The 24,831-nt window shown below is 56.2% G+C and overlaps 2 long non-coding RNA genes across 2 annotated transcripts; one reads left to right on the plus strand and one right to left on the minus strand.

The window, feature by feature from the left end:
* Positions 1 to 4,056: 4,056 nt before the first annotated feature.
* On the minus strand, positions 4,057 to 11,654 carry LOC119624428 (uncharacterized). The gene is made up of 4 exons (XR_012095153.1): positions 10,871 to 11,654; positions 10,664 to 10,767; positions 5,828 to 6,759; positions 4,057 to 5,165 (listed from the first exon to the last, which is right to left on the minus strand). It is a non-coding gene; the product is annotated as an uncharacterized lncRNA (long non-coding RNA).
* A 6,413-nt stretch (positions 11,655 to 18,067) lies between these two features.
* LOC140713265 (uncharacterized) lies at positions 18,068 to 22,426 on the plus strand. Its single transcript, XR_012095154.1, has 3 exons — positions 18,068 to 18,361; positions 19,957 to 20,046; positions 20,412 to 22,426. It is a non-coding gene; the product is annotated as an uncharacterized lncRNA (long non-coding RNA).
* The last annotated feature ends 2,405 nt before the right edge of the window (positions 22,427 to 24,831 follow it).

Here is a 24,831-nt window from a genome sequence, read left to right on the forward strand (position 1 = left end):
GCCGGGCCGGCCTCTGTGAACAGAGCACTGTTGACAGCCGAGGCTGCTCTCACTCCCGAAGAATTCCAAAAATGGAACAATGTACGCCCGGCCTGGGACTCTCAGGCAGCTGCTCAGAGCAGGGCCCCGGAAGGCTGCAGTGTGGAACTGCCTCTGTAGCTGTCCGTTTGGCCGGCATTTCAATGGGAACCTGGGGCGGGGTGGGGCGGGGTGGGGCGGGGGGGCCACGAGAAGAGAGGAAATAGAAAACACCCAAACCAACCTGGAAGCAAGCCAGCACTTCCCTGGCCGCACGATCCCCGTGGTGAGGAGGCTGAGATGCTGGGCTCAAGCACACTGTGCTGGCCAAGTCTATGCAGGCACTGACCTTTGCCCAAGGCCTGTGAGTGGTTCCCCAGCTCCTAGATCAGCTCTTGCCTCAGACAAGTAAACGTGGGTGGCAAGGGGGGAGTGACACATTTGAGCAGAGGGGGAATGAAGGGAAATGAGAGCCAGGACCCCTGCCTTCTGGTCCAGGGCTCAGGCCACTGCTGCTTCCCAAAGATCTATCCTCAGCCCAGGTGGGGACCACCTTGCTCCTGAGGACTGTCCCCCTACATTGCAGTCTCAGGACAACCTCCGAAAGCCCGCTGTGGCTGGAGGAATGACCAGATCTGGACGTCCACAGCCACTGTCCCAGGATTTCTCTATCCTGCACCGCGGCCGGATAATTCTCTGCTGTGGGGACTGTCCTGGGCCCTGTAGGGTACCTAACAGCATCTCTAGCGTCTGCCCTCCAGATGCCAGTACCAAGCCCCTTCTGTTGTCCCCACAACTGTCTCTCTGATGGGGGCAGAAAGAAAAGAGAGGAAAGAGAGAACATCCAAACCACCCTCAAAGCAAGGTAGAGCCCCTCTGGGTGCATGGTGCTCGTCAACTCAGGAAAGCACTGATAACACTGCTGGAAGTTGGTTCTGTAGCTGGCAAGGCGGCCACCCAGGACCAGGATGGCTGTGGCTCTGGCCCCATGCCCATCTTGGACTAGAAGGAAAAGACAGAAGGGCAAGTCTGCCCGTGAGTGATACCAACACGGGAAAGCAGAGTTAGAGAAGGAGGGATGGAGACCCCAAGTTCCGGTGACAGACTCCTGGAACCAGCTGTGCCTGAAGCTGTTCTACATCAATTAACCCTCTCCTTTTGGCTGTACCCAGTTTAAATTGGTGTTCTGTCGCTTGTAGCTGAAATATTCTGGACCAACCCACCTTCTCCACCCGGTGGCACGCTGCTGTCTCTTCCCAGCCAATCTTGGTCAGCAAAAATATCTGCTGTTGCTGCAGGGACTTGGGCTGTCGTGGCCTCCCAAATCTGGCTGAGCTTGCCTCATATTGTTAAAGCCCTGGGGGTGGAGGAGAGCAAGGCATCCTGTACCCCTCAAAGTCTGCCACCAACATTGTCATCCTAGCTGTCCCTGCCTGCCCCAGGAGCTCCTGTCATCAAGCCCTGCCTCCTCTTTTCTTCCCAGAGCTCACATCATCCCCAGGAGGTACTTAGGACCAGGGATCTCAGGCCTGGTGCAGAGGTGAGGACAGAGGTGCAGGAGCTGGGACTCGACCCCATGCCCTTCAAGTTCCCAGTTGCCTTTGTGAACATTTGGGCCTTGGGATCAGCAAAGCCAGCCTCCCCTCCTGGCCACATGTTCTTGCTGGACATGCATGGAGCCCCCGGAGGCCAGGGAGGGTGTGTCCTCCCAAGTGGCTTCACAAATTCCACAAGGAGCAAGGACCCACTCACTACCCAGCAGCCGCTGTGTGTGTGTGCATGCACGCAGCTGCACACCCGTGTGTGTGATCATGTGACTATTTAGCGGGGGCTGGTGAGGGCAGCGTCTTCCACCTTCCAGGCTCTGGGTGGGCGTCCTGGGGCATCTTTGCCCTTGCCCTCCTCACTTAAGACCTGCTAGCCTGGTGCATGGCTTCTCCCAGCCCCAGCGGTTTGTCGCAACTTCCCACTGGTCACAATTATATATTGAAAAATCTTCCTAGAAGCACCGGGGGATTGGGTGGCCTTTCCCTACCAGGTCTCCAGAGGTTCCAGCCCTCTGGTTCCTGTCCATGCTTTCCTGCTGGAGGTGGGAACTCTGGGGAAGCCACACTACTCCTCATGTAATTCTTCCAGGAGCGCAGCAGCTCCTGTGGCCAATTTGCCCCCAAGCCTGCCAGCCTCATCCTACTGGCCAGTTGTCAAAGCCCAGATCCCAGGTCTCACCATGTTTTCCTCTGAGTGGGCCCTCGCTGTCTGGGACCACCTGCCACACAGCAGGCACTTGAGCCCAGGACTTGGGCCTGTCTGGCAGGGCTGCTCCCCTGTTGCTGTAAGTGCTGCATTTTGAGGAGTCATTTCCATGCACCCGGCATAGTCAAGAAAAGGCCCCTGGGTTTGCCCTGAAAGCCCAGGTTGTGGTCGAGGTCTTTCTGTGCATCTGGCAACCACACAGCCCTTTGCCTGTGCCCTGCAGAAAGGCTGGCTTCTCCGCCGCCTTGTCTCCTCTGTGGGGGGTGGGCCTGGCCCTGCCATGCCAGAGAGGAATATCGGTGAAGCTGCCGGATGGCGTCACCGCAGGAAGAACAATTGGATGATGACAATCGAAGGAAGGTGAAAGATCTTGTCCCAGTCTTCCTGTTTTTGTGCGCAATTGGCTCAGATGGGCACTGATAACTCTGCTGAGGGGTAGTCCTGCAGCAGGACTGGGGTGGCTCTGGCTCCACGCCCATCTGTGCCATCTCCTGCTTCTCCCTGTGCAGAGCAGGGGTCAGATGGCAAAGCCCTAATGACTCAGGTGTGGCTGGGGGCACCGGGAGGTTCTGAGATGGGAAGCAGGGATAGAGATGAAAGGTTCTCACGCCCTGCCCTAGGGCTGCCCCTCGGGGTGATGGCAAGCAGGAGATGGCAGCAGCAGGAGAGCGGTGCCCTCTGCCAAGGGAAGAGCTGCCCAGGCCCAGAGTCCCGGGACGTAGCGGTGCCCAGTCTTCTCGCAGAGCAGAGCACATCCCTGTCAGGTCTTCCTGTCCTGTGCTTACACCTGGCGGGGCAGGTGAGATGTCAGGGAAAGGTTTCTTGAGATGTCCTGGCTACCCTGGCCCCACACTATTGGACAGCTCACCTTCCAGAAAGTTCTCCCACATCCTGGAGTCATGCTGCCCCAGGGGCCCCAAGGCCACCGAACTCCACCTCTTTCCAAACTTCCTTTGATGGTTGAAGCGCCCCCTCCACACGCCACAAACACAGCGCGTGAGCCATGTTTTCGGCATGTTTCCGTCACTTTCTTCGTAACTGCCCAAACTTGGAAGCGATGCAGATGCCCTTCACAAAGTGGATGAGAGATCAGCTGCGGTTCGTCCAGAGAGTGGAATATTATTATCCAGTGCTAAAGAGAAATGAGCTCTTAAGTCGCGGAAAGACAGGAAGAGCATTTAACTGCACGTCACTCAGTGAAAGAAGCTGATCTGAAAAGGCTACGTGCCGTATGATCCCAACCCTGCGACACGCGGAAAAGGCAAAACTGTGGAGACAGAAAAGGATCGGTGGCTGCCAGGGGCTGGGGGAGGTAAGGGGTGAGTGGATGGAGGACGGAGGACACTGGGGAGCAGTGAAGCTCTTCTGCATGATACTGTAATGGCAGATACATGTCACTCTGCATTTATCCAAAGCCACAGAATCACCACACCAACAGTGAATGTTTATGTCAACTACTGACTTTATAATGATGGGTCAATATTGGTTCCTCAATTGCAACAAATGTGCCACAGATGCAAGATGTTAGTCACAGAGAAAACTGTGTATGTGTTTGGGAAGGCGAGATATGGTCACTCCGCACTTTCTATTCCGTTTTGCAGTGAACCTAAAACCGCTCTAAGGAATCGTCTAATCATTGATTTAAAAAAAAAAAAAAAAAAAAAAGGAAATTTGTGTGCACCACATGCCAGCTTCGAATCCTCAACAGATTTCATCGCTGACAGCAGTGTTCCTTAGGTTGCGCTGATACGGAGCCTTTGAAAAGATTCCCATGGGTTCCTGGTGTTGGTTAAAACGCCTTTTATTCCAATGCTGTGGAAATAGTACGGACACAAAACCAGGGTGGGTTCCTAGGCTGACATCTCTGATACAGCCCCAGAGCCAAACCAAGCTGACAAATCTCACACAGAGACGCAAAAGCAAGGCGATGCCTGTGGACAGCATCAGTGTGGTGAGTGACATCTTGCTGGGTCCAAGGTGCTGTCTGTGTGGCAGGTGAGGGACTGACGGATGGCTTGGGTGCCATTTCTTTGACATGGGGCATTCTGTGCCACACTGGCCACTTTCTCTTTTTTCAGCCTGGGAATCTTCCCTGAAATTGCGATGGCAGCGGGCCTTCCCCGGTGGATGCGTCTTTCATCTCCATGCTGTGTTCTCATCCCTGCTCACAACCCACAGTGTTCCAGGAGGCTTCAGCGTGAGCTCGGAGGTCAGCAGGTCATCTTCAACCCCTGTACAGTTTCCTATGGCTGCTGTGACAATTTCCACAATTGCAGTGGCTTAAAGCAACATGTGTTATCTTACAGTTCTGGAGGTCGGGAATCGGACACTGTCTCACCGGGCTACAGTTGAGTGGCAGCGGTGCTGGGTGCTGCTGGAGGCTCCAGGAAAAACCCTTGCTGTTTCCAGCTTCCAGAGGCTGCCCATGCTCCTTGGCTCATAGCTCCCCCTCCATCTCAAGCCAGCTGCCCGTCCCTCCGACCTCCGCTTCTGTCCTCACATCTGCTCGGCTCCCCCGCCTCCTCCTCCACTTATAAGCACACTTGTGATGACGCTGGGCCCGCTGGACAGTCCAGGGCCATCTCCTCGTCTCAGGGTTCCTTAACCTTCATGCCTGAAAAGTCCCCTTTGCGGTGGAGGTCACACTGTCAAGGGTGACAGGGGTTAGGATGGGGCATCTTTAAGGGAGGCGTGATTCTGCTGACCACAGGGTCCCTCTTTCCCTCATTTCACAACCACTCAGTTCAGAACCCCGCTGGCTCTACCCCGCCGTCGCCACTGGGGCTGAAGCCACATCACATCTCCCCAGAGGACTACCCCGGCTCCTTGTTGGCCTCCTGACTTCCATCGTGGTCTCTCTCCAGTCTCTTCTCACCCCAGCAGCCAGGCCGACCCTGGGAAAATGTGAGACCAAGCCTCCCACTAGTTCCTGCCTTCGAGGAAAATCAAAATGCTTCCAGTGGCTGAATGAGGCCCAACCCCATCTGCCCATCCTCCCAGTTCCCTCTTCTCCAGCCCCACGGGCCTCTGCGCCCTCCTGCCTCGGAGCCTTTGCACTGGCTGCTCCTTCCTCCTGGGCTGCCTTGCCCTGTACCTCCGTAATCCCTGTCCACTGTGCTCCAAATGCCCCCGCTCCTCTCCACACCACTTGTGACTTCTAGCAGAGCCCACTGCCCTCTTGCTCACGATCTCCTTGCCGGTCTCACCAGGCTGAAGCAGTGCCATGGGGCAAGAGTTCTGCCCGCTGAGTTTGCTGATAGAGCAGGGCCTGGCTGGAGTGGGCACTCCACACAGATTGGTGCGGCAGGTGCAGGAATGGGTGAGAGGAGGCTAGCAGAGGCCTCAAGGGAGGAGGAAGATAGAGAACACTGGGCTGGCATATTCACCAGGTCTTCATGCCAAGGGCCCAGGGCTGGCTCCAGGCAGAGCAGGAGACCACAGCCCAGCTCCTTGGGAGGTCAGAATCCTCTCTCTCCTCCTTCACCCCACAGCTTCCCATGGGCTAACCCCATTACCAAGGAGCCTTTTGGAGCAAACTACTCATTGATTCACTTACTAAGCAAATGTTGACCAGGTCTGGTCAAGGGTGTGTGGATGCTGGGATAAGCAAGGACCTTCCAGAAAGTCTAAGTTCATGGTGGGGATGCGGACGGGATGTAGTTGTACTGACCTGCTGTGCTCCAGGCACATTGCGGGTGTCAGCTCTTCATTCTCCCCCTGGAGCCTGCAAAGCTCAACCTGGCCATCTCCTTCATGCGGTGTCCCTGGTCCCCCACCTGCACCCTCACCACTGAGCCCTGCCAGCTCGCCTCTCCCACGGGTAACCTCGACCCTCCCCATCACACAGGGTATTTTGCAGTCTCCTTGTTTGCTTCTTCCACCAAACTGGGGCTCTTGGAGGTCAAGGCCTAGGGTCTTCGATGTTTTCATGTGTCCAGCAGCTGGCACACAGCAGGCCCTCAGAAAATGTGGATAAAAAAGAAGTGATGGCTGGCCGGCTGCATAACGAGTTGACAAATGAACAAATTCCATGGGGAGACCTTGTTTGGGCAGAGTCACAGGGAGTGAGGAGAGGCCGGGTGGAGGGGCAGGGGGAAGTCCCTGCTCTGAGCCTGAGGAGGGGTGCAGAGTCTGGAAAGGGAGGTGGGGCTAAGCAATGATACTGCTGCACTGCTGAGCGCATGCTGTGCTGGGGTCCACCATTGGACTTCCCCAGTGACACCATCAACTGGCGACCAGGGACTCCCACCGGGCCGAAGGTATAACGCTAGGAAGTGGTAGAACTGGGCTTTGACACGAAGGCCTCAAAGGCCTGCCCGAGATGTCTGGACTCTGTCTGCAGGCTGTGCTCTCAGAGGGCACACAGGGCACCCCCTGCCTTGGGAAGCAGCTTCTGAGCCTGCCTCAGGGACCCCACCTCACCTGCACTCGGGATCTCTCTGCTCTCACCTGCTTCCATTGTTTTAATGCTTCCAGATGAGTTTGTATCTGGAAGGAAACAAGGATTCCTCGGCGAATTGGATTTCTGGCTGCTGCAGGTACTGGGGAGCCGTGGGAGGTTTCAGAGTCAAGAAGTACTGGATGAAAGGCTGTCTCTATCACTCTTGGAAGACGTTGACTTTTCAGGTTCTTTGTCTTCACAGCACTGACTGTTGGCTGTGTATGCCTCCGGTCCCAAGCCTCGGCCATCCTGCCAGCCTTACCGCTCTGCACGACCGACAGAGACCGCAGCTTCGCACAACAGCCCGTGCGGCAGAACAGGGCTGACTAGGGATGCGCCTCTTGCCCCAGAGGTGCCTGGGCTGACGGTGGGACAGCTTCACTCCATCCCTGGGGCCTGGACCACATCCCCAAGGAACATGTGTGAGGGGCTGGGGCGCTCCTCCTTGGCTGGGGTGTTGAGGGGCCAAGGGTTCCCCCCGCAAAACTCCAGGCCCCTTTCTGACCTGTGCTGTGGAGGAGCATCTCCTTGGGGAGGGATTCTCAGACAGTCCAGGCTGCAGGAGCTGACCCGGGTGCATCAGGTCCTGGCTGGGTGACCTGGGAATGGCACCCCCACCCCTGGGGCTGGAACCACTCACCCAGCCTGACCCTGGAAGCTCAACCTCTTCACCCGCTGAGAGTGTCGGGCTGGGGCTGCAGAGGGCAAGGTGGGAGGCCAAATCCAGCCTGCCAGCCCCTGGGAGGCTCGGCCACTGGGGTTCCCTGTGAGGACAGCCACCGTCTTTCCCGACTGCAGTCACAGAAGCCCAATGCATTGGATTGCGCCTTTTTGATTTTGCAAGTGAGAACTGCCCCTGTCCCTGTGGGGGAGCCTATGGTCTGTGGACACCTCTCGGCCCTTGGAGCACCCACTGACCGGTGCATGGGAGCCCGCAGCCCGCCTGCAGCCGGAGCACGTTCCCACTGCCCCAGGCTATTCTTAACAAGCCAAGCCTCTGGCTCCAGGGCTAAAAATACCACATGGGAGGCCTGTGGGAAAGCTGCCGCTGGCTATTTTAGTGATTTCTCACTGGAGATTTGGGGTCCCTGCATGTTGCCAGGACAGGGAGGGCACTGCGGCCTGCACCACCCAGGGCCCCTCTCAGCCCATATTGGGGCTCCTCTGTGTCAAGCATCCTTAGCACCCAACGGCAGCCACCTCTGGTGTCCAGGGAGGTAGAAGGAAGGGCCTGGGAGTCTTGAGCTCCCTCATTTCAGCTTCGGAGAAACGAGTTCCAAGTGGGGAGCAGGTGCCCGGGGTCACAGTGTGGTCTGCGGTGTAGAGACCAGCGGGCACCCAGGGTCACAGTGTGGTCTGTGGTGGAGAGACCCCTGGACTGCTCCCTGGCATGTGAGGCCTGGTCCGGCTCTCTCTCATCCAAGGGGCATTTGGGGGCCACAGCCGAGCTGTGCAGGTTCTCACTGGGCTTCTTAGACCAAGGCTTAGCTTCCCATTACCTTTCTGCAGCCTTATCTGCCCACTTTCTTTCTCATGAACCTTTTTGTCCTTGATTTCCCTTCATCTCTCCCACAGTTTGGCAGGTGTGGCAGAGGGGGCTTTGGCCCCGCTGTGGGAATGCAAAACCAAGGCTCAGGAAGGAGAGGTGCGTGTCAAGGCTACAGCTGTGCAGGGCTGGGCCAGGCTGGCTTCACCCTTCCAAGCCTGGGCGTCTTGGTGGTGCCACTGGCGCTCATATCCACCCTCTCCTGCCGGTTCCCCATGCGCAGGGCCCTGTGCCGTGCTGGTGACTGATGGCCATTGTGTTCTCAGACTGGAGGGCCTGGCTCCTGGGCAGCCGCTGTGGGTCTGCACCTATGAGCTGTGTGTCCCTGTGATGGGGCCCTGATGGGCAAGCACGATGATCGCCCCTGACAGGTGGCACAACGTGCCATTGTGTGGGGCCCACCCCGGGCAGGTCCATTAACTGCCAGGGGAGAGGAGGGCCGAGGCCTGTGCCGTGCGTGCAGGATTATCGGGGTCGTGGGGGGGCAGCATGAGACCCTCTTCCTGCCACTGGGCTGGGGCTGGGGTCCCGGCCCAGAAGGCTGAAGGGCTTTAGGCAAATTCCCTCCATCCATGTCTGTGCCTCAGTTTCCTCCTCTGCAGAATGGAGATCTTCAAGGTGGCTCCCATCTTGACCCATGAAGGGACCTGGGAGGACAAGGGACAAAGAGGCATGGCCGGTTACCAGGCTATCACTGTGGGGAAGGAGATGGGGATGTCGGAGTGGGAGGCATCTGACAAGATTCCCTTCGGACAAGATTTCTCCCTGAGCCAGGACCTGCCTCTGGGAGCTCAGATAGCACCACCCAGACTCAGGAGTGCCTTGGGGGCCTCCATGAGAGACGCCCACCCACACCTGCCTGGGGAGCACCCTGCTGCCGCTCAGGAGCTCCCTGCTGTGCCACACGGGTCCCCTTAAAACTAGAAATTCCACGACCCACAACGAATCAGCCACAGGGAGGCCCAGTGCCGTGACTGATGGGGACCAGGTCCCCCAGGGGACCACCACGGTCAGCATAAGTGGACACCACACGGCCCCTTCCTGAGGACAGGGCGGAGGCCAAGCCTAGCTCCCCGTCAGCCCTTACTCGGGCCCTGCCCTGTGGGGACCTCAAAACACCATCTCCCAATTTACAGATGAGAAAATGGGCCACAGAGAGGGTGAGCGTCATGGCAGACAAGATTTCCACCCTGGTTCCCGTGAGTGACCTTTCTGAGGACCCCAGCGGCCTGCAGCCCTCACAGGGCTCTCTCTTCTTCCCATGCCATCCCACCCTGTCCAGCTGGCTCTCCTGGGCTTTCCAGGCCCCTCTCTCCTCCCATCCTCCGCTCTCTTCCTCCCTCCCCCTTCCCTCTTCTGTGCCAGCTCCAAGCACCGCACCCAAGCCTTGGGGACACGGTGTGGCCTCCAGCATTCCTGCCCTGTTTTCATTTAGGGGACGCCCCCAAAATACTCCGCCTGCGGGAGGCGGCAGCCGCCCCAGGCCCCCTGGGAATGCGCTTGCAAGCCTTGGCTGGGCCGTGCTGGCAGGGGCAGGGAATGCAGAGGCGGCAGAGTAGGGGGGGCCAGGACCCCCCAGCACGGCTTTTCGGGTTAATGCGAAAGAGGAGACCGCGCAGCTCCGGGCCCGGAGAGGACCTCAGGAATGTGGTGGTTCAGAGCTGACATCCACATTTCCCTGTCTGCCTGGATCCAGTTCGGGGACAGTGGGGCAGCGCCAGGAGGAGGGCCAGCAACACAGCCAGGCAGCCGTCCTGGGGCTGGCTGGCAGTTCAAAGCCCTGCCACCCATCGCGGGGGCGTATGGAGCTCCTCAGATGGGCTGGGCCTTCCTGGAAGATGATCCCTGGGACTGGGAGAGGCCCCTCCCCTGTCCCCATAGGCTGTGCCCTCTCTCCTCATCCTCAGTCTCTGAGCAGATGGCACCTTCCTCAGGAAGACCTCCCAGGACAGCGAGGGGAGGGCGACTGCTCCTCCACCTTCCCTGGCCCTGTGTGTCTTCTCTGGAGCAAGCTCAATTCTAAGCGTTCCTGGGCCCACGGGCCCCTCGCGGCTGAAGCACGGCTTTTGCGCCTTCACCTGGTTTTGGAATCACAAGCCAAACTCAGGCAGCACCCGGGGAGATGAACGTGGAGGCTCCAGTGGGCAGGTGGACCTCGTGGTGCTGACCAAACTCTAGCCAAGTTTCAAGGCCCGGCTCTCAGATGCTCCCCCAGATGGCCCACAGCTGGCTAACATCTAGTGCTGAGATGGTCTGCCTGGGGCAGGACACAGACCTCACCACGGGCAGGATTTCTTCCCAAAGCTGTGCCATCCCCCTGTCACCTGGGGATGCTGGTGACAGTGCAGACCCCAGGCCCAGCAGTGGGGCTGCAGTGACCCACGGTTATCATGGGAACTTCATACCTGAGGTAAGAGCTTGGACCTTGGCTTGGGAGGTCCCAGGCTGCATCACCCTGGGCCTCAGTTTCCCCTTCTGTCATGCAGGAAGACACCGCTGTCCTGCCTGTCTGTGTGGTTAAGAAAGGGTCCCCATTTGAGATGCCTCCAGGATCTCAGATAGCACCACCCTGACACAAGAGTGCCTAGGGGGCCTCGGCGAGAGATACCCACCCCACACCTGCCTGGCAGGCTCCCTGCTGCAGCTAAGGATGCAGCAGAGGCTAAACAAGGGGGTCCTGCTACCTCCCTGCTATAGGCAGGACCACGGGAGCCCTGGTGGAGCCCCTGAACTGGGCTTCCTGGCTTCAGGAAGCAGAATGGCAGCAGAAGGCCCGGAGGGGAATCCCATTGGCCAGGTGGCCTGCCCACAGATGCTGTACTTGCCTCCTGACCTCAAATATTGGCTAGGGCAGGCAGAGGGGTCAGCAATGCTGGCCGGGCAGTAGGCGCCGGTCAGTCTGCTGCTGAGTGACACAGATGATGTCCTGGCTGGGGCCAGCCCCATCCCCCACCCGTGCTCCCCTCACCAGACAAGAGGCACCTCTGCAGCAAGCCAGAGCCTATGGGCAATGCCTACCCTCTAGCCCACGCCCCCACGAGAGGGTCCCACCTTATCAGCAGTGTTGCCTCCACCTAGGCAGGCACCTGGGGCTAGGGGCGGCGCTTCCCCTGGTTCTTCTGGTGTCTGGGACAAATATTTGTTGAATGAATGTTAAGTCCAGCGAGGTCAGTGGCATCATCAACCCTGACTCCGAGAATTCCTGAGCCCCCAGCACATTTATTCTCCCCGCCGCTGACCTTCACTGAGAGGGGATAAGACCTTGGAACCCTAAGCGTCTGTGTCCAACTCCATTATGTTCCTGGGGGAAAACCCTTTGCCTCTCTGACTCTCTGGGTCCTCGTCTGTGGCCTGGGCACTATATCAGCCATTTGCTTGGAGGTCAAGTAAGATTTAATGTGCAAAGCACCTGACTTGGAGGATCTGGCCGTGAATTCCCCCCCCCCCCGCCCCCCACTTCCCGTACGCAGTGACATGCTGAGCTCAGGACAAGGTGTGGGGCGAGCGGTGGTGGGGGGGGGGGGTGGTTCAGAGATTTGAGCACAGTCCGCTTGTGTTAAACTACTGGTCAGCTGTAGCAGATAAAACCGGGACACAAATCATGGTAAATCACACACACTAGAAGATTCTCTGCCTTCAGAGAAAACAAAGGAACCAGTGAAGCCTCTGGTGCTGTGGACGGCTTCAGGGAGGTGACCTGCAGATGGTCCTGAGTGCAGGGTTTGACCCAGTGGGAGGAGGACAGTGCAAAGCACAGACTGAAGACGAGACCCCAGGAGTCCAGGGAACCTGCCCACGGCCACCCATCGCCAAGTGCTGCCCAACGGCCGGGCTTGGCAGCTGCATGGGCCAGCACGACACAGGGCAGGCCCGCTTGGCGGAGTCAGAGAAGTGTCCTTTTCTCCTTCCAGAAACTGCTGGGCCTTTTCTCATGCCTGAAACACTCCCGTTTCACACTAGAGGTCCTTAAAAGCTGTGCCTTCATGAGGCGTCCTTTGTGAAAACGCCTTCAGTAACTGTTTTTGGGAGGCAGGGGAGTCACCTGAAGTTGTGGCATCTCAGAGTTCCCTTGGGACACCATTCAACAAGGATGTGCAGAAGGCAACACCCTTCTTGAGGTGGACAAGAAGCAGGTGCATGGGACTCTGGGCTCACAGCAGGGGTGCAGGCCCGGTGGCCATCAGAAGATCCTCCTGCCAGGTCTGTGTGTGCCCATGCCGCGACTGTCCCTCCCTTCTCCCACAGAGCCTCTGTGTCCTCTCACTGGGCGGCCCTGACTCTCCTTCTCCCATGACCTCGTGTCTGGAGGCCATGCCCTGGCCTGTCTGTTTCTTGGCTGAGTGTTCTGAGGTCTCTGTCTATCTCGAAGCTGCAGAACGCAGGCTCTAAGGAGTGAGGCGGCACCCCAAGAGCACCCTCCCTTCCCTGGAGCTGACGCAGGGCTCACAGCAGGTACATAGGGCCCTGGTTCCCCTCTACTTCACAGTTGGGAACCTGAGGCCCGGGGCGCGGGAGCTGCCCGTGTGGGGTCGTGGAGTGAGTCGGGCATCACCCAGAGCCCCAGCCAGCCTGCCCCCGCGGGGCCCTTGGCTCGGCTGCCTTAGACAAAGGCTCTTCTTTGAAGCGTCTGAGACAGAGCCCCTGGTTTCCGGCCCCAGCCCACCGGGAGGCACCCGCCTCGGCAGCTGTCTTCATTTGCTGCCCACCAGCCGGGCCGGCCCGGACCTTGGTTTATTGTCAGCTTCCTTGCCAGAAATATGCTCCAACAAATGCTGTAAACAAACGGGACAATTGCAGACCATCACGCTTGGATTTCTCTCTAATATGCATAAAATGGGGTGCGGCTGGGACTGCCTGGCCAGCAGCCTCTGCTAAGCAAAAGCCCCCTCTGGATGTGGGCCTGACCACAGCAGGCTCTTCCCCTCCTCTGAGCCCACAGCCCTCAAGCCTGGGTCACAGACAGGTCCTGATGCTATTCTACCTTCAGCCTACCCATGGAGAAGGTTTCTTCACCTATTTAGCAAACACTGACCTAGCGCTTGCTAGGGGTCGGCACTGTTCCTATATCCTGTGAATGTCCCTCATTTCATCCTTATAAAAACCTATGAGGTAGGGCATATCATGATCCTACTTTATAGAGAAGGAAACTGAAGTACAGAGAGGTTAAGTCACAGGACCAAAGACACACAGCTAATAAGTGGAGGACGTGGAATTCCACCCCAGGCTGTGGGCTCCAGAGTGTAAGTCCTGGCCAGAGAGAAGTTTGGGAAGAGGGATCCATGGGGCAGAGGACGTGGAGTCCTGATGAAAGAAAGAAGGGGACTCCAGACCCTGGCAAAGCAGATGACTGCCCTCCCTTGCACAGACCTGCTCTGGGCAGCGTTGCTGGGACTCTGGGAAGCATTGAGTACCCACGCTCCCTCCTTCCATGGACCTCCGAAGTGTCTGTGAGAGCTTAATGCTATGGGCTGAATCACATCCTCCCACAATTAGTATGTTGAAGTCTTAACCCTCAGGACCCCGGAATGCGACATTATTTGCAGATAGGATCTTTACAGATGAAATCAAGTGAAAAGGAAGTCACTAGAGTGGGCCCTAATTCAATATGACTGGCATCCTCATAAGATTAGGACACAGACCCACATAGAGGAACAACCCTGTGAAAATGCGAGGAGATGCTGTCTATGAGCCAAGGAAAGAGACCGCAGAAGAATCAGCCCTGCCACACCTTGATCTCAGATGTCCAGCCTCCAGGACAGTGAGAGAAGAAACATCTGTTTGTAAGCAACCCAGTCTGCAGAAATTTCTGGTATGACGAACTATATAAATCAATCAGTGTAACTTCCTTCTCTCTCTTCCTTTCTTCCATCCATCCATCCATCCACTCATCCATTCATCCACCTACTCATTCATCCATCTACTCATCCATCCATCTACTCATCCATCCATCCACTCATCCATCCATCCACTCATCATCCATCCATCCATCCACTCATCCATCCATCCACTCATCCATCCATCCACTCATCCATCCATCCATTCATCCATCCACTCGTCCATCCATCCATTCATCATCCATCCATCCATCCATCCATCCACTCATCCATCCATCCATTCATCCACTCATCCATCTATCCATGCATCCATCCATCCATCCATTAATCCATCCACTCGTCCATCCATCCACTCATCCATCCATCCATTCATCCATCCACTCGTCCATCCATCCACTCGTCCATCCATCCACTCATCCATCCATCCATTCATCCATCCACTCGTCCATCCATCTACTCGTCCATCCATCCACTCATCCATCCATCCACTCATCATCCATCCATCCATCCATCCATCCATCCATCCATCCACTCATCCATCCATCCATTCATCCATTCATCCACTCATCCATCTATCCATGCATCCATCCATCCATCCATCCATTCATCCATCCACTCGTCCATCCATCCACTCATCCATCCATCCATTCATCCATCCACTCGTCCATCCATCCACTCGTCCATCCATCCACTCATCCATCCATCCATTCATCCATCCACTCGTCCATCCATCCACTCGTCCATCCATCCACTCATCCATCCATCCACTCATCATCCATCCATCCATCCATCCATCCACTGATCCATCCATCCATTCATCCATTCATCCACTCATCCATCTATCCATGCATCCATCCATCCATCCATCCATTCATCCATCCACTCGTCCATCCATCCACTCATCCATCCATCCATTCATCCATCCACTCGTCCATCCATCCACTCGTCCATCCATCCACTCATCCATCCATCCATTCATCCATCCACTCGTCCATCCATCCACTCGTCCATCCATCCACTCATCCATCCATCCATTCATCCATCCACTCGTCCATCCGTCCACTCGTCCATCCATCCACTCATCCATCCATCCACTCATCATCCATCCATCCATCCATCCATCCACTCATCCATCCATCCATTCATCCATTCATCCACTCACCCATCTATCCATGCATCCATCCATCCATCCATCCATTCATCCATCCACTCGTCCATCCATCCACTCATCCATCCATCCATTCATCCATCCACTCGTCCATCCATCCACTCGTCCATCCATCCACTCATCCATCCATCCATTCATCCATCCACTCGTCCATCCATCCACTCGTCCATCCATCCACTCATCCATCCATCCACTCATCATCCATCCATCCATCCATCCATCCACTCATCCATCCATCCATTCATCCATTCATCCACTCATCCATCTATCCATGCATCCATCCATCCATCCATTCATCCATCCACTCGTCCATCCATCCACTCATCCATCCATCCATTCATCCATCCACTCATCATCCATCCATCCATCCATCCATCCATCTACTTGATATGGTTTCGTTATGTCCCCACTCACATCTCACCTTGAATTGTAATAATCCCCAAGTGTCCAGGGCAGGGCCAGGTGGAGATAATTGAATCATGGGAGCGGTTTACCCCATACTGTTCTCATGGTAGTGAATGAGTCTCACAAGATCTGCTGGTTTTATAAATTGGAGTTCCCCTACACATGCTGTCTTGCCTGCTGCCATGCAAGATGTGCCTTTGCTTCTCTTTTGCCTTCTGCCATGATTGTGAGGCCTCCCCAGCCATGTGGAACTGCGAGTCCATTAAACCTCTTTCCTTTATAAATTACCCAGTCTCGGGTATGCCTTTGTTAGCAGCGTGAGAATAGACTAATACACCACTCATCCATCCATCCATCCATCCATCCATCCATCCATCCATCCATCCATCCACTCATCCACCCATCCACTCATCCAACCATCCACCTACTCAGTCATCCATCCAACCACCCATTCAATCATCCATACATCCATACATCCATCCATCTACTCATCCATCCATTCCTCCATCCATTCACCCACCTCCCTCCCTCCCTATCTAAAGGGCTTACAATCTCAAAGCTGGCAGAGACCTTATTTGCTGGATGGAGCCTGGTGTAGCCCTTCCTCTGTAGAGATCTCCTGCAGGTGTCCCCAGGGCCTCTCTGTGAGCCACTCTGTTTGCAGATGCTCAGGCTGCCCTCTGCCCCACAGAGCTCTTCCCTCTTGCCTTGGGGTGTTCATTGGGCTTGGCTCCTCTGCATGGGGTGGCACTTGTCACAGGGCGGGAGCTCCAGTGTCTATGGCTGCCCCCAGCCTCAGCATTCCCAGAGGGCTGCATGGGCCTCTATGTGAGGACCTGGCTCAGGGAAGGTCTTTTGCCACGGTGAGCTGCATTAGCCTGGATTGTCAAAGAAGCCCTCTTGGAGTGACTGCTGGGTTCGAGGGGTGTGTGTGGGAGGTCTGGCTCCTTTTGCCTGGGAGACCCGAAGTTGGCTGGACTCTGGACCTTTCAGGGCCCCTGCCACTTGCCCAGAGTGTATCTGAGGTCCCAGGGTGCGGCCTGAGAGCTTCTGGTGGGGACCCCTGAATTGAGTGAGGGCAGCTATCACAAGCCCCATTCTAATGATGGCAGAGTGTGGACTCTGATGTGTGGACCGCCAGGTCGGTTGAGTGGCACAGCCTCCTGGCACCTCCTCATCTGTCAAATGGGAAACACTAGTAACACTGGCTGCCCCAGCGGCTGCTCTGATGGAAGGAGGGAAGCTGGTCCTGGGCTTGCAGCCGTGCTTGGTGTGAACATGCTGTCTACAGCGTTGCCAGCACAGCCCCACCTCGGCCCCATGCCCAGCACACTTGTAGGTGCCTGGCACCTGGCACACAGTTGCTAGCGAGCTGTGCACTCAGGCATGGCTCTGTCCCTGGACTGGGTGGCACTGGGGCAACCTGAGGGTTCCTTGGGAATCCTGAGGGTTCAAGGAAACCTCGGGAATCAGAGAGGCCTGTGCTACTTCATACTCTCCCCCTCACACCGTGTTGTCTGCAGGCCCTTGGCAACTCCTGACCTCTCCAAAACTCTTCTACACGATGAGGTCAGCAGGGCCCCTGCCGGCATTCCATCCAAGCTGCGGATCCTGCCCAGTGTCGGCTCAGCACCAGAGTCATCACTGTGGTGACCTGAACACTTTGGTCCACGATTCATAGCAAGGAGGAGGAATTCAGTCTGGATGATGATGTCTGCAGACCTTTCCTAACTGTTCCACAGAGAAGAGCATTGAGGGGTGCAGACTCCGCCTCAACTGCATCCTGAGGGTGGGACTGTCAGGTGAAGGGAAGCTCTCAGAGGACTTCTTAATTTCCCAAGACGCAGACTCAAAGAAGAGAATACAAAGGGTCTGAGAACCCTCCAGCCCTGTCTGAGCCACTTTTTCCCAGCATGCCAAGGGGACAACAACATTGACTGTGGTCAGGGTTCTGGGTGCCTGTGATGTCTGCAGCCGCACACCCAAGGGCCCCCAGCTCCTTTCCACACCAGCACAGACTCCTGGGAACTCTCCCTGGGAAGCTGACGGGGTCCTGGGATGTGCTCAGGGTCAGGTCTGCGGAAGGGCCCTAGCCAGTGTTGGGAACCACTGCTGGCTCTGGCCTGGGTTAGCTGTGTGGCCCAGGCCTACCATGTCACCCTGCCTTCCCCTGGGACAGAGGAGACCAAGGCAGCCAGGAAACGCCTCTTTGTCTTGGTGCCCATGGCTGTCAGATAAAGCCGTTGAGCCAGCCGCAATTGGGGCATCCAGACTGCTTTTCCAGCCACGCCAGGCCTCGCCCCACTGTCCCGTTTGCCCGAAGGGGGCTGATGAGTTTAGTAATGTTTACTGAGCACCCGCCTACCTTGTGGAGCTGACAGCCAGCGAGAGGAGTCAGCTGCAGACTTTGCCCTCACAGGCAAGACAGCCACACCTTGAACTCTGACTCAAGGAAGAGAGTGGGCAGCTCACCAGAGAGCCCAGAGGAGGCAGCAGGAGAGCCCGGGGAAGGTGGGGTCTCTCCAGCCAGGGCTTCCTGAAAGAGCTGCCTTCTGAGCAGGCCCCCCAGGCTAGGAAGACGTGCACCTGCTGAGCTGGGCAGGAGAGGGTGGCCCAGGGGAGGACCCAGCAGGGGTAGAGGTTTGGAGGTGGCAGGTCCTGAGGGAAGTGGGGAGTGCGTACGCGTTCTGCGGAAGGTAAGGCTGCGTGCGTTGAAGCCAAGTGGCTGGAGGCTGTGACCCTCAGGGGTCCGGGCAGCCAGGCAAGGAGGAGAGGAGAAGATGCCACACTAGAGAAGCTGGCCCACTCCACCCCTTTGTCTTCTCCCCATCTGCAGCACCCTTCTCTCATCCCAAATGTGCACAACAGGGCGTTTTTCTGCTCATAAGAATAATACATGTTGGTTGCAAAAGCAATCGGGAAAGCAGAGAACAGTTAGGGCACCGCAGGCAACCTCGGCAGAGATCATCAGAGGTCACATGCTCACGCTTAGATGTGGTTCCTTCTGGTCTTTCTTATGTTCTTCTACACATATACTACCCACTTGTTTTTTCTTTTCTCTCTCTCTTCTCTCTCTTTTTTTTTTTTTGAGACAGAGTCTCACTTTGTCACCCAGGCTGGTGTGCAGTGGCGCGATCTTGGCTCACTGCAACTTCCGCCTCCCGGGTTCAAGGGATTCTCCTGCCTCAGCCTCCTGAGTAGCTGGAATTGCAGGTGCCCACCATTATGCCCATCAATTTTTTGTATTTTTAGTAGAGACAGGGTTTTATCACATTGGCCAGGCTGGTCTCGAACTCCTGACCTCAAGTTATGCACCTACTTCAGCCTCCCAAAGTGCTGGGATTACAGGCATGAGCCACCGCACCCGGCCCACACTTGTTTTTCCTAAGTCACATCACAGTGTTGTTTTGTAACTTATATTTTCACATGAAAACATATTATGATATCTTGCCATCTGATTACTGGGTTTTTTTTGTGTTTTTTGTTTTTTGTTTTTGAGACGGAGTCTCACTTTGTCACCCAGGCTAGAATGCAGTGGCATGATCTCAGCTCACTGCAGCCTCTGCCTCCTGGGTTCAAGTGATTCTCCTGCCTCGTCTCCTGGGTTTAAGCCATTCTCCTGCCTCAGCCTGCTGAGTAGCTGGGATTACAGGTGCCCGCCACCACACCCGGCTAATTTTTGTATTTTTTGGTAGAAACAGGGTTTCATCATGTTGTCCAGGCTGGTTTCAAACTCTTGACCCCAGGTGATCCTCACCTCAGCATCCCAGAGTACTGGGATTATAGGCGTGAGCCACCTTGCCCGGCCTAATTGCTATTTTTTGGAAACATATTCCTTTGTGAAATGTTAAAACACATCCATCTGGGGAGGGACGATGCCAGCCCAGCCCCGAGCAGAGGCATGAGTGAGGAAAGACAGGAGCAGGTGGTCAGGGTGCAGGAGGCAGGTCCCCAGGGACTTGCAGAGGCTTGGGCTCAGCAGAGGGGTGGGGGCGGGGGTGTAGGGCCTACCCAGGGGTGGGGACTCTGATCCCTCTTGGTGCCTGTGCAGGGAGCCAGCGGGACAGAGGACGAGGACCAAGCAGCAACTTTCCAGCCTCCGCTCCCTTACTGGGCTGTTCCCTTCTCCTGTCTTACTGCCCCACACGGCTGTCCCTCGTCCTCTGGGAGCCTCCATTTGTCTGATCATCCTATCCACTAAGGGGCCCCCCAGCAATATCCTACCTCACCCCAGTCTGTTTTCTATGGAGCAGTGGCATGATGTGCAGTCATTTTGTTTTTCATCTGTCAGCAGCCCCTCCTGGACCCATGGAGAAAGGACTCACACCCATTTTGTCCAGGGCAGTGCCTGGCAAGAAGCAGACAGGTGCTTGTCAGACAGGTATCAAACGAACCATTCCTCGCCCCATCCCCACCACAAGGGCCATGGCTCAGAAGGGCCCTGCGCATGGTTGGATGCTCTGATCATCCTGGGAGGAGGGTCTCGCATTTTCGTTTTGCACAGGGCTCCACGAATCTCGTAGCTGCCCTGCTGTTTCCACATCCTGCCCCTTAAAAAGTCCTGGGCAGGAACCCTCCTACTTCAGGCTGTGGTGGCTTGGGGCCCATTCCTTTCCTGAGCCCAGTTTCACCCCGCAGGGTGCAGGGTGCTCACTATGAGACCTTCTGCCCCACCGCACCTCAGCCTGGTGAGGGCATGGTCGGGGTCTTCGTCCCTTCAACCTTGACCTCTGCTCTTCACCACAGGCAGCCAGGTTGTGACAGCCTGTAAGGACCCCTTGGCTCCCGGAGCCTTCCCTCTCCTGGAATAGAGACGACACTGTGTCGTCATTGAACTCACCTGAAAAACGATCTGTTGCAAAGCTCACAGGAAGTAATGAAGCGATGTTACATGATAAACTGTAAAGTGTGGTGAGCACGTGAACAAGTGTCCGGGACCCAGCGAAGCCCCAGGCTACTGGGCTTGAAGTCAGAGGAGAAGAGGAAAGGGCAACCTACTGTGGGATCTAAGGCCTCCATGTGCTTAGCCCATGGCTGTCGTCATGGTGACGTGTGCACACGATGTATCTGAGCCAGCCTTGTTCTTGAACGCGGGCAGTGAATCCCACGGTGATGTGGCATGTCACGAGCTGAAGGAGGGGTGCCTGCATTGAGGCTTGTGAATCAGCTAGATGGCCTTTGGACCTTTTGGAGCCTCAGTTTCCCACACTGAGAATTGGAGTGGAATTCCCAGGGTGCTGGAGGTTGAAAGGCATTGAGAATCTAAAACACTTTGCAGACAGCAAGACCCTCTGTGTGAGTTAAGAATTCTCACTCAATCCCAGCAGGCACTCAGAGGGATCCTTTAATTTCTCCAAAATATTCTGCAGGTGAGCTGGGGAAGCCCACTGGCCCTGGCCTCACCCTCGAGCCCCAGCCTTCAGCCTGGGAATGGTCTGGCCTCTTCCTTGCCGGCCCGCCAGACTGGCCTCACAGGACCCTGGGCGGGAACCCAGGAACCCTCAGCCGTGCCACCCGCTATGTGCTTCCCCAAGAAGCGCTCCCTGTGGCCTAATTTGAGAAAACAATGGGCCTCAATCCATATTAATGACCCTCAAGAGACCCTTTGTCCGCGGTGCACAGGCTATAATCAGCGGGGCTCTGGGGGCTCTGGCCTAATTTGGAGGGACAGGTTTTATCATCACCCTTGATTCGGGTGACCCAATCTGACAGGCCCACGACCCCCTGTATGCAGGGTCCACGTCAGAGATGGGCTTCCTCCCAGCGGCCCACCCTGGCGGGCTGGGGAGAGGGAAGGGGGAGGTGGTGGCCATGGGGGAAGTTTGGGGTGAAGAAGGGGTCACAGCCAGACCCCTGCTTGGATGGGCCTGTGATCGGGGTCTCGGGAGGAGCGGGATATTGATTAGATCAGTGAATGGTGTGGAGGCAGCTCTCCCCGGGCACGCGCTCCCGACCACCCACCAGCAAGCGTCTGTTGCCTGCCGGCGCCAGGGCTGGGTGGGGACTCTGGGACAGGCTGGCCGCCCGGGAGGGGCCAGGCAGGAGCCAAGGGACTGGCTCCAGGGACTGCCAGGAGAGCCCCAGGGAAGGGGAGCTGGGAAGCGTTCTGGCTGCCTCCGGCCTGAAGTTGCGGAAACGTGTTTGCAGGTTAGGGCCGTGGCATCCTGGTTGCACCATTTAAGCGCCTATGGGGTGCCAGACAGATGACGAAGGGCCACTTCATTTAATGCTTCCCTCAACCTTCCCAGGCCCCGATCCCTACGTTCTGGGTCAGGAGGCCCATTCTAGGTCAAGGGGTGGGTGAAGGTTGGCGAGACAAACCCAGGGACTAGCTCCTGAGCCCCAAAACCTGTCCTCACCCACCCAGGAGTCCCCTGCACGCTCTCCAGGGTGTGCGGTGCGTGGCTGCTGGGTTTGGGTGCATTAGAGCCTGAGGCGAGGGTTTGAGTCTGAATTCTTGCTACAGACCGAATGTGTGCATCCTCCCCAAATCCATATGTTGAAGCCTCAACTCCCAATGCGATGGCATTTGGAGAGGGGGCCTGTGGAACGTAGTTGAGTCCTGAGGGTGCGGCCCCATGATGAAATTAGTGCCCTGATAAGAAGAGGCCCAGAGAACCAGCTCTCTCTCCGCTCTCTGCCACACAAGGACCCCACAAGAAGATGGCCACCGGCAAACAGCCATTGAATCTGCCAGTGACTTGGCCATGGACTTCCAGCCTCCAGAACTGTGAGAAATAAGTGTTTGCTATTTAAACTGCGCAGTCTGTGGTGGTGTTTTGGCAGTCTGAACTGACGGAGACAGCATCTGATTTGGGAAGTGACCCTGGGAAGCAACGGGAGGGGATGAGTCCGCTTCCAGGGGGCTGGGCTGGGTTCAGGCTCTCGGTTTGCGTGAGGCCTTTCTGCTTCCTGGGGCCGGCAGCTACTGGGCAACTGCTCTCAGTGTTGGCCCTGTGCAAGGACAACTCAAACCTCTGCTCCCGTCACTGCTGCCCCTGGCCCATTGGCTGGAGCCCAGCCTCTGTGGGGAAGGAGGTGCGCATGTCCAGGTGAGGAACAGCAAAGTCACACAGCAGAGGGCGTGGATCCAGGAGTGGGGAAGGCCTGGGAACCATGGCACCATCCATCACGTCATCCTCCAGGTTTCCTCACTTGCTTTGGGGACAACCCTGAACTCCTCGAGGAGGCAAGGAAGGGCTCCTGGACTTATCCCTCCCTGGCCACCTCTGGCTGTGCCATCCTGACACGTGGGTTCAGGCTTCTGTCTCCTCCAGGACCACCACCCTGCTGTGCCCATCCTGCCAAATCCTGTGTGTGATTTTTGCCCAGGGTCCCCTCATCCAAGAAGCCTTCTTGGACCCCACTGTTGGGGCAAAACACCCCTTGTGTCCCCCAAAAGCACCTTCCACAGAACTCCTGTGCAGCATTGCCTCCACTCCCACCTCTGAGGCTTCTTTGTGCTCACCTCGCCTGCCGGATCACAAGCTTTGGGGCTCAGCAAATTCTGCTAGGCCCTGGGGGCAGCAAGGTAAGCAAAGTAAATAATAATAAATCATAAACAAGAGCACTTAAATAAAGTAATTTACCCTAACATCCTCGAGACCCAGCAAAGCTTCTGGCCCATGGTAGGAGCCCCCCACCCTCCAAAAATTGCAGCATAAACACAGATGAAAGAGATGGGTAGACAATTCCTATTCTGGAGTTTTTGGATCCAGAGGAGAGGCAATCTTTACAAATATGGTCAACCTGTGTCAGCCAAACAGCCCCAAGTCCTGGCCTACTTCCCAGCCCTGTGCTCATCTGGAGGGGGAGACCAGAGGGGGTGAAACATGGTCCCCACCCTGGAGACATTGTTGGAGATGAGACTGTGTTACTGCCAGACAAGGGTGTTATTAATTTGATTTAGTACATTTCCATTCAACTCAGTTAATTCAATTCAATGCAACACAGTCTCATCCAGTCCAACTGAGCAAAGGTTTTCCAAGTACCTCTGAGGGTGGCATACTAGCCTGGGTCCTGTCTGCACTGTGAGATGTAGAGTAAGTGCCTCCTTGTCTGCCTTCCTGGCCCTTCCAATCTAGTGGGGCCAGAGTCCACAGGATAGAGGGAATTGTCAGAGGTGGGCCAGTGAGGTAGCCATGGACGTGGGCTCAGGTCTGGGTACCATGTTTTCCTGGGGCAGCTTTTGCATTCCCATGGGTTCACCTGGTTAGAGCAGGGAAGAGGCCATGTGGTCCTCGTCTGTCTCCTAGCCTGTCTGCCATTGGACTGCCAGATATGTGAAGGCCAGCTCCCTGCCCTGCTTTCTGGGTCTCCTCTGCACAAATCTCAGGGAATGAGTGAATGATGCTGTGAAGTGGGGCTTTCCACTCCCTTTTGCAGAGCTCTTTCTGCTACACTTGGATGCCTCTGCACTACAGGCTGACATGGTCAGGACAGGCTCCAGGGCAGTGGGTACTTGAGCTGAGCTTCTAGGGTAGGGAAAGAATTGATACTGGAGAAAAGACAGACAGACAGCAACTGTGTGAACAGTGGCCTTTTTAGCTGCCTGGCACTGTAGATGCAATTAATTTGTGCATTACAAACCATCCCCACAAAAAGGGCTTAAAACAATGCCTGAATCTTTAGCTTGGCAGGTGAGGCTGGGCTCAGCTTGGCGGTTTTTTGCTTTGGGCTGGGCTCACTGGTGTGTCCAGCATCAGTGGCAAGTCAGGTAGGCAGCTTCATTGTTATTGCCTGGGTTCTCTCTCATCTCTGAGCTTTGACTGGAACATCTGGACCAGCTTGGCTTGCCTCCACAAATTTGTCATTCTCTTGCAGGCTGCCAGGGCTATGTGGAGGTATGAGAGACCACAGGGCAGCATGTAAGTTCCCTGGAGGCCTGGGCTAGAATCATTACTCTGCCACTTCCACCATATTCTGTTGGTCAAAGTGAGTCATACAAGTCCAGGTTCAGGGTGGGGAGACATAACCCACTTCTCCATGGGAGATGCTGCAGAGTCTCTTTGCAAAAGGCATGGCTGGGTAGGGTGTTTGTTCTCAGTCCTCTCCCTCAATTCTTCCATGAGAAGGTACCAGCTTGGGGTGAGCGCCTACCTGCCACAGTGCCTCTGCCCTCTCACCTTGCATCTCCAGCTGGCACACAGCCTCAGAGCCCATCTTG

Source organism: Chlorocebus sabaeus, chromosome 1, assembly GCF_047675955.1.
Source record: "Chlorocebus sabaeus isolate Y175 chromosome 1, mChlSab1.0.hap1, whole genome shotgun sequence".
Lineage (NCBI taxonomy): Eukaryota > Metazoa > Chordata > Mammalia > Primates > Cercopithecidae > Chlorocebus > Chlorocebus sabaeus.